Consider the following 10,781-nt stretch of genomic DNA (forward strand, 5'->3'; position numbering starts at 1 on the left):
TTAGTGAGATTGAGATCCTAATTCCTCATAACGATCTTGTGTTAATACAACAAACCCTTATGAGTTCATAGGTAGGAAACTCTTTCCAATTACATCTCATGCAATTCTCAATATTTTATCTTGGCCTCTAAAATATTATTAGCCTTATGTTAACACAACAAGCTATAATATTTTAGTTAAGTAAGATCCTTCATTTCAATATAATCAAAATTGAATATAATTACTCTTATGTTAGTACAACAAAGTAGTATATCCAAAATTGCCATAAGCATCTTTCATGCACCAGAATTATGTTATATCAATCTTTATGATAAGCCTTTTGGTAACACAATAAACTAGCCATAGTTCATGATATAACATTAACCTAGCATAAAGGAAGGCCCATAGTAGTGTTTAAAACACTAAGCTACGTTCATTCAAGATTCAAACTAATCTAATTAGCCAGGAAAGTATTAAGATTGGTGGGGATCCTCTCATTGCTTTTTTTAGACACCAATAAAATTGACCAGACCAGCAATAAAATTAATTAAATAACCATCGTACTTGAAACACTCCTTAGATACTTTTTAATTAATCGAATCAAAAAAATAGGTTAGCTTCTGGTTCATAACACTATGACTTAATATGATTTTTATGAGGGCTTTAATGGTCTCAAACACATCCTAATTCAATCTATCACAAGAATGTACTATAATAGTTGTATGTTAATAATCATAACAACTAATTATGGTAGCTTATCATATCTCTAAGATATGGAAGTAGAATTATACAATATGATTATAACTAAACATCTCAAGCATATCATATATGAATGAAGTTCTAATAACTTGCATGAATATAAAATACTCTTTTCATGGTTCTTCTTCTTGGAACATCACAGTGGCACCCCTACACGCCATAAGAGTATCCTATTGAATAGGAAGAGAGGGTCTCTGAACCCTACTTGCTCTTATGACCGGACGGCCTGGTGATGAACTCCAATTAGAGTACTAAGCTACTAAGAAAATTTTACATATACATCATGCATTTTATATTTAAAACATATCTCTAAGACATGATAGGGTTTGGATGTTCAATCGGGTTCAACCTTTGACTCGACTTGAACCAAACCAAAAACTCATGCTTGATCACAATCAAGATAATAATTTAATCTCTAATTACATAAATCAAGATAGACTCTAATACCATTGTTGGATTTCGATGGTACAGCAGAAGGGTTAGGTGTTTAAAATTTTCATTCAAAACATCCAATTTATCAGAAGCCCTAATGCCCAGAAACTCTTGACTATAATAAGCAAAGCATAATAAATATAAATTAGAATAAGAAAAATATCTATAGTACTAATTCTAATTTTCACAAGGCATCCGAGTGTCTGCCCTTCAATGGTGATCCATACGAAAATTGAACCAAAGATAGCGCTCCTTCACCTTGCTTCAAAAGTTCTAGCCCCTAGAACTCGACTAGCCTCATACCGATCAAGTTTCTTCAAGAACCTGACCTCACCCTCTTAGAACCTCCTTTAAACTTCTGATTCTCCTTCTTTAGGACCCTTACAACCCTTGTTAGGACTAGATAAGGCTTTGTCTTAAATCTCAAAGTCTTGTCCTAAAACTAAGATAGGTTGTAAGAAAGAAAGGAGAGCAACAGGAGAGAAATTGGAAAACCCTCTTAGATTCGTCGGATACCCAGTACCCTGGCCCATTTATAGCCATCAGAGAGATGCCAAAAGAGAGGAACATGCCTTATCCAAAAGGCAAATCTGATCTGATTATCAGAGATAAGAGTTCCTTCAAGCAGAAGGACTCTTATCCATGATACGTCGATCAGCACCTTGGTCTACACACGTGCAACCAAAGAAGGGATGTTTTCATATCCTTCTCAAATCAAAAAAATCCTCAAAAATCCACATGCATTGAAGATTCAATCTAAATTTAGAAAATTAAAAATAGTGATAAAATTCTCATGGAAGGATGCTATCCTCATACTTTTTCATGCGAGTACTGATCACCGCACGTGCAGGCATTAGGACTGACTTATGGCATCCGTTTGGCATCCAAATAAGTCTTAAAAAATTCCAAAAAAATTATCAAAAATATCTTTTCAAGTGCGTAATGTAATCACTAAAAATAATACCAATCTAAAATTATTTGATTGGGATAAAGACTCTCCAAAGCATAGAGAGATGCGATGCTTCTGCGCATGCATGCGAGACATCCTTCCTTTTTTAATTTTTTATCTACCCCATAAATTTCAGAAAAAATATATCTTATAATTTGAGATGTGAACAAGAGAATGAAGGGTAATGTGAACTATCATACATAATTTAATCTCATAAAAAAATAATTTTTTCTTCTGCCCATGCCAACACTTGTAGGCAGAACCTATTTTACACCAAGAGTCCACCACAAATTGGACTCTTCATATTTGGCGTTAACATGGGATGTGGTGCCTGAATTTAGGCTACTTCTAGGTATCATGACCTGACCCAAATATCTACCAAATTGGGCTAGCTAATTAGCAAGGGATGGGACCAAATTGGTCTCCAAAGGAGAAAGGGTTTCCACACATGCTAGCATGCTTATCGAAACCCTGATTGAATCCAAAATTCCAATCAACCTTTTTCAAAAAGGTTCTTGGATAATTTTTATATGTGTGTGACCCGTTGGGTTTCACATCTAGCTAATAGTAGGTCCAGATATAAGTTGACCAAATTTGATTAGATTTCAATCTAATTGATTTAGGTCCAATCGAGCTAACCTGAGCTCAATAATTAGAATCATTTCTAATTGGCAATCGAATTAAACTCTTTAATTCGGTAAAAAATCTACAAGTCAAGATTGACGTCTAGCAACGTATCATGACTATCCAAAAGATATAAAATTTGATAGAAATACCAAATCTATCCTTCAGTGGTAAATTACTGTGCAATTTAATCCTTCGATCATCCTTACACCCTGAATATGTTCATGAGTATGGAATCATGTCAAACTCAAATACATATTTATATCGATTCTCAATTAACCAATCATGGCTCTAATGAAGAAGCTTAGAAACTCTTTCTAATCTCCTTCCTGCTTTTGACCAAAAGACTTTTTTCGAGTCATCTAGGACTGAGAATACACAGGATGCGATCTCCTCTTATTAGGAGTGATTGATTCCATGTTGACCTACTCATAACCTCCATACATACTCCACCATATCCAGAACACCCTGTACATGTCTTAATGCCATATCTAAATATGAACCAAAATATGGATTCATGTGCACAAGATTCCATGGTGGTCTCAGGTCTAAGGATCACTTGCATAACTCCCACTTAGAGAACCATCTTTGACATGCAAATAAGGCTTTCATAAGATGCTCTCTTTCATTGAGTCAATTCAATAGACTCATTTCTCAAATGAGCACCCACATCCTTGTATTAATATCTCACATAAGTGGCTAGTGAGATCTGCCACCCTCTCCATTAAGCATACATAAGATGTACCAGTCTATCCAAAATATTGATCTCCGACTCAATACTCCTACGATCAGGAATATTTAATACTAAGATTTTAAGATTTTAGGTCTCACTAGCATGACCAATTCATATCTCTTAAAATTATTATTCTAATCTTTGGGGTTCATCATAATCTTAGACATAATAAGATGCAGCTAATATGATGAATCAATGCTTCAAATAATAATAAATGTCATTTCATAAGTTGAAAAATTATAAATAAAGTCTCATCTTAACACACTTACGATTGGCTTATAGGGTACTTTTCTTTCAATCTCCCACTTGCACTAAAGCCAATCACCTTTGTATCTCATACAATCATGATGATAATCATATAGCTGCTGTGGTATGGCCTTAGTGAATGGGTCTACTGTATTGTTCTTTCTGTCTACTCGTTTAAGGATAACATCTTGTCTTTAATGAAATGGAAATGTCTGAGGATGTGTTTGGATCTATAATGAGACCTAAGTTCCTTATCTTGAATAATGGCCCCAGTGTTATTACTCTAGAGTAACACCGGTCCTTCAATCTTAGGAACAACTCTTAAATCCATGATGAGTTTTTTCATCCAAACAGCTTTCTTAATGGCTTCAATAGTAGCAACATACTCTGGCTCAGTATTTGAGTCAGCTACTATCTATTGCTTGAAACTCTTCCAACTCACTATCCCATCATTTAGGATAAATACATACCCTGATATTGATTTGCTATCATCTGCTTTCCAATGATCCTTCTTTGGATCAGTCTGAAATCTACTAGCTATGTCCAAAGCATAAGCTACATCAGGCTTGGTACATAGCATGGCATACATAATTGATCCCACAGCTGAAGCATAAGAGATTCCATCCATTCTTTTCCTCTCTTCTGGTGTCTTAGGACACATTCTCTTAGAGAGATGTATACCATGACTTGCAGGCAGGTAACCTCTTACTTGCCTCCATATTAAATCTCTTTAATATGAGATCTATGTACCGTGATTGGGATAAGCTTAATATCCTTTTAGATTTATCTCTATAGATCTTTATATCCAGTATATAGGATGCTTCACCCAAGTCTTTCATGAAAAGCTTATTCAATAGCTAAGTCTTGACCGATTGCATCATTTGGATATCATTCTCAATGAGCAGTATATCACCAACATACAGAACTAAGAAGATAATAACACTCTCACTTGTCTTCTTGTATACACATGGTTCATCCATATTTTTGATAAAGCCAAACTCTTTGACTGTCATATCAAATCAGATGTTCCAGCTCCTCAAAATCTACTTCGATCCATAAATGGATCTCATTAGCTTGCATACTTGATTTGCTCTCCTACTTGAGATAAATCACTCTGGCTGAGTCATACAGACCTCTTCCTCTAGATTACTATTAAGAAAAATGATCTTGACATCCATCTGTCAGATTTCATAATCATAGTATGCTGCTATTACAAGAAAAATTCAGATGGACTTGAGCATAGCTACTGATGAGAAGGTTTCATCATAATCAATTCCTTGCCTTTGACTGAAATCCTTCACCACTAACCTAGCTTTGTAGGTTTCTACTTGGCCATCTACTCTGATCTTTCTTTTGAAGACCCACTTGCACCCTATATTGGGGTCACACCCTCAGGTGCATCAACCAAGGTCTATACTTGGTTGGTATTCATCAAATCCATCTCAGATTTCATAGCTTCCAACTATTTGTCTAAGTCCCTACTCATGACAGCTTCTGAATAGGTTAGTGGATCAACATCCTGAATGATGTTGATAGAATTGTTATTCTCAATGATAAAATTATATCTTAGAGATGCTTGACGCACTCTATCTGACCTTCGGAGAGGAGATGTGTATAGTGGATGTACCTCATCTTTGGGTACTTTTGATTGAGGATCATCTTGTGGTCCAACCACTGATATTTCTGGATTGGTTTGTAGATCATGAACTTTCATAAATTTAATATTCTTCCCACTGCCTCCTTCTTAGATAAATTCATGTTTCAAAAAAGCGGCATGCCTACTAACAAATAACTTTTCTTCAGTAGGGTGGTTGAAATAATATCTATTAATTTCATTAAGATACTCTACAAACCTACACTTGTCTGATCTAGCATTAAGCTTATGTCCAAAAATATTTTTGACATAAGTAGGACAACCCAAAATCTTAAGATGTTTAAGATTAGGCTTTCTTCTATTCTATATCTCATATGGAGTGCTTGCAACAGACTTTGAAGGCATTCTATTTAATATATATGTGGCAGTCTCTAAAGCATTATCCCTAGAAAGATATTGGGAGATCGGTGAAGCATATTATAGACTGCACCATATCCATTAAAGTGTGATTTCTCCTTTCTGCTACACCATTTAACTGAGGTGTAAGAGGAGGAGTCCATTCAGAGAGAATACCTTTACTTTAAGATGATCAAAAGATTCACTGGGTAAGTACTCTCCTCTTCGATCAGATCGAAGAACTTTGATATTTTTTTTAGTTTATTTCTGACCATACCTTGATACTCTTTGAACTTATCAAAAGCTTCAAATTTATGTTTCATAAGATACACATATCCAAACCTTAATAAATCATCTGTAAAGGTAATAAAATAGGAGTATTTTTTTCTAGCCTGAGTTGTTATCAGTCAATATACATCTATATGTACTAGAGCTAACAACTCACTTGTCCTCTCTCCATATTAAGAAAATGGAGTCTTGTTTCTCTTACCCATGAGATAAGATTTATAAGTCTCCAATGATTCATAATCATTTAGATCAAAGAATTCTTCTTTGTATAACTTACTTATTCTTGACTCACTAATATGACCAAGACGACAATGCCAGAGATATGTGACATTCATATTTTCTCTCTTTTTTTTCATATTTTTTTTAATATAAAAAATATTTTTATTGAGTGCAAGAATTAAAAGATTATTATCAATATAATCACTGCCATAAAATTTATTAAAAAAAATAGAGCATCCATTTTTCATTAGCCTTATTTCATAACCTTGTTTTAACAACAAAGGTGTAGAAATAATATTTCTAATGACTTTTGGCATGTAATAACAGTCTTTTAATTCTAAAGTTTTCTCTGAAGGCAAATCAAGCATATAGGTTCCCATAGTCTTTGCACTAATAGACTCTCCACTTGCGCTATAAAGCTCGAGGTCACCTCTTTTCAGACCTTTGATATTCTATAGTCACTGTAATGAATTACAAATGTACAATTTATAGATGGTATCCAATACCCAAATTTTAGAGTCTGAATCACTCAATGAAAAATAGGTCTGTATCATATACATATTTTTTGGTGTTACACTTGCACCCTGCTTCAATCTTGTAAGATAATTCTTGCAATTATACTCCTAATGTCTAAATTTTTCATAAATAATATCCATACAAACATCATTACCTTCTTATTATTACTGACCAATCTAGGGTCAGAAATATCAAGAACATCGGAGTTCTTTTCTGATATAAACCTAATTTGCAAGTTTCTCAACCAATCCATATAATGTATCGGTCAACATAGTTTTATTTATAGTATCATGGGGTAAAAATAAAGAAGCCATAATATAGACTTAAATCTACATAAAATAATAGTATAAGCAGACCACTCATGTTTGACATGCATAACTAGATGAGGACTTTTAAAACTAGTTATGTCTCCCACTATTTTATCAGATACCATAGCCCTCTCCTATGGTAAATGAGATATATTTTATATTTATCTTAGTGAGATTGAGACCCTAATTTCTCATAATGATCTTGTGTTAACACGACAAATCCTTATGAGTTCATAAGTAGGAAACTCTTTCCAATTACATCTCATGCAATTCTTAATATTTTATCTTGGTCTTTAAAATATTATTAGCCTTGTGTTAACACAACAAATTATAATATTTTAGTTAAGTAAGATCCTTCATTTCAACACAGTCAAAATCGAATATAATTATCTTTGTGTTATGACAACAAAGCAGTATATCCAAAATTACCGTAAGCATCTTTTATCCACCAGGATTATGATATATCAATCCTTATGACAAGCCTTATGGTAACACAACAAACTAGCCATAGTTCATGATGTAACATTAACCTAGCATAAAGGAAGGCCCTTAGTAGTGTTTAAAATAATAAGCTACCTTCATTCAACATTCAAACTAATCTAATTGGCTAGAAAAGTATTAAGATTGATGGGGGTCCCCCCATTGCTTTTTTTAGACACTAATAAAATTGGCCAGACCAGCAATAGAACCAATTGAATAACCACCACACTTGAAACACTCCTTAGACACCAATTAATTAATCGATCCAAGAAAATAGATCAGCTTCTGGTTTACAACACTACGACTTAATATGATTTTTATGAGGGCTTTAATGGTCTCAAACACATCCTAATTCAATCTATCACAAGAATGCACTATAATAATTGTATCTTAATAATCGTAACAACTAATTATGGTATCTTATCATATCTCTAAGATATAGAAATAGAATCATACAATATGATTATAACTAAATATCGCAAGTATATCATATATGCATAAAATTTTAATAATATACATGAATATAAAATACTCTTTTTATGGTTCTTCTTCTTGGAACATCACAGTGGGTATCCTATTGAATAGAAAGAGAGGATCTCTGAATCCTACTTGCTCTTATAACCAGACAGCTCAATGATAAACTCCAATTAGAGTACTAAGCTACTAAAAAAATTTTACACATACATCATGCATTTTATATTTAAAACATATCTCTAAGATATGATAGGGTTTGGATATTCAATCGGGTTCAACCCTTGACCCGACTTGAACCAAACCAAAAACTCATGCTTGATCACAATCAAGATAATAATTTAATCTTTGATTACGTTAATCAAGATAGGCTCTGATACCACTGTTGGGTTTCGGTGGCACAGCGGAAGGGTTAGATATTTAAAATTTTCATTCAAAACACCCAATGCACCGGAAGCCCTAATGCCCAGAAACTCTTGACTATAATAATCAAAGCATAATAAATATAATTTGGATAAGAAGAATACCTGTAGTACTAATCTCAATTTTTATAAGGCATCCAAGTGTCCATCCTCCAACGGTGATCCACATGGAAGTTGAACCAAAGATAGCACTCCTGCTTCACCTTGCTTCAAGAGTTCTAGCCCCTAGAACTTAACTAGCCTCGTATCGATCAAGTTTCATCAAGAACCTGACCTCACCCTATTAGAACCTCCTTTGAACTTTTGATTCTCCTTCTTTAGGACCCTTACAACCCTTGTTAGGATCAGATAAGGCTTTATCTTAAATCCCAAAGTATTGTCCTAAAACTAAGATAGGTTGTAAGAAAAAAAAGAGAGCAACAGGAGAGGAATTGGAAACCCCTCTTAGATTTATCGGATACCCAGCACCCCGACCTATTTATAGCCACCAGAAGGATGCCAAAAGAGAGGGACATGCCTTATCCAAAAGGCATATCTAATCTGATTATCAGAGATAAGAGTTCCTTCAAGTAGAAGGACTCTTATCCATGATACGTCGATCAGCACCCTGGTCTGCGCGCTTGCAACCGAAGAAGGGATGTTTTCACATCCCTTATCAAATCAAAAAAATTTTCAAAAATCCATGTGGATTGGAAATTCAATCTAAATTCCAAAAAATTAAAAGTGGTAATAAAATTCTCATGAAAAGATGCTATCCTCACATCTCTTCACGTGAGTGCTAATCACCGTGCGTGCAGGCATTAGGACCGACTTATGGCATCCGTTTGGCATCCAGATAAGTCTGAAAAAATTTCAAAAAATTATCAAAAATATCTTATCAAGTGTAGAATGTCATCACCAAAAATCATTCCAATATAAAAGCATTGGTTGGGATAAGGACTCTCTAAATCATGGAGAGATGCAACGCTTCTGTGCGCGCATGCGAGACATCCTTCTTTTTCCAATTTTTTATCTACCCCATAAATTCTAGAAAAAATATATCTCATAATTTGAGATATGAACCAGAGAATGAAGGGTAATGTAAACTGTTGATGCAAAAATCCACCGGCATCGGAGAAGCTGGAGTCGAGGGAGTCACGGTCGCCATCGGGACCTGCAAAGAAAGTCTAAACCAGAGTTGGGGGTGCTCCGGCAAGACCCTCCGACGCTCAAGTCAGTTCTCTGCCTCAATAAAAATGGAGTGCTCGAATGAAAATTTTAGCAGAGTTTTTAGATAGAGATTAGAGCTTAGAGAATAATATATCTGGGGGTCTCCTTTTTATAGACGGAGGCGTAACAGATTGACAGCGACATCTGTAACCGCCTGGTAGTGGGCCGTTGGGGGCCATGAGGAGTTTGTTACGGAGAGTAGTGGAGTGGAGTTATGGCCATCACCGTGGCCTGCCACGTGGAGCCTGTTGTGGAGAGTGGAGTGATGTCCATTGTCGTGACTTGCCAGAGCATGATGGAGTCGCATGGGATCCGTTATAGGAAGTGGAGCAGAGTCACGGCCATTACTGTGGCCTGCCAGGGAGTCCAAGCCTGTCGGCCGAAGCTCGGTTGGGGTGTCTGGTGGAGAGGGGTAGCCCTCCATCTGAGAAGAGCTCGGATGTTGTTGGCGAGCTTTCTATCGTTGGGTGCCTTGGGCACTAGTACTGCAGGCGAAGGTCATCTGTTGTAGAAGCTCGATCAGGGGTTTTCTGTGGACGAAGTTCAGTTTCATGCAGAATCCGACAGAACGTCGACCGGCAGTGGATGTCGGATGGCGTGAGAGAGGTTCACCCACTGGAGGGGTTCGGCTACTGGAGCCCGTGCATCGTAGGAGTTCGTCCGGAGTCTATCCGCTACAGAAGTTCGGTCGGAGTCTGGTTCCCGTAGAAGTCCGGATGGGGATCATTTGTTGAGGAAGCTCAGTCGAAGCCTGCCTACAATAGAAGTCCGAAAGAAATTCGTTCACAAGGGAAGCTCGGGTGGAGGCTTACAGTAGAAATCCGACGTGGACCGCTCGTAGTAGAAATTTGAAGTAGACCACTTGTAGTAGTAGCTCAGAGTAGATCGCTTGTAGCAGAAGCTCAGAGTAGATCGCTCGTAGCAGAAGCTCGGAGTAGACCGCTTGTAGCAAAAGCTCGGTGTAGATCGCTTGTGGTGGGGGCTCAGAGTCCGGCCCTTGTAAGAATTCAGATGAGGTCTACCTGCAATGGGAGCTCAGGACTGAAGTTTGGCTCCCGTAGGAGCTCGGACAAAGTCTACCTGTAGTAGGAGTTCGGGAAGAAGTCTGGCTCCCGTAGGAGCTCGGATGAAACCCAGAAGATGATTGACCACCGTA

This window comes from Elaeis guineensis, chromosome 8 (genome assembly GCF_000442705.2).
Source record: "Elaeis guineensis isolate ETL-2024a chromosome 8, EG11, whole genome shotgun sequence".
Lineage (NCBI taxonomy): Eukaryota > Viridiplantae > Streptophyta > Magnoliopsida > Arecales > Arecaceae > Elaeis > Elaeis guineensis.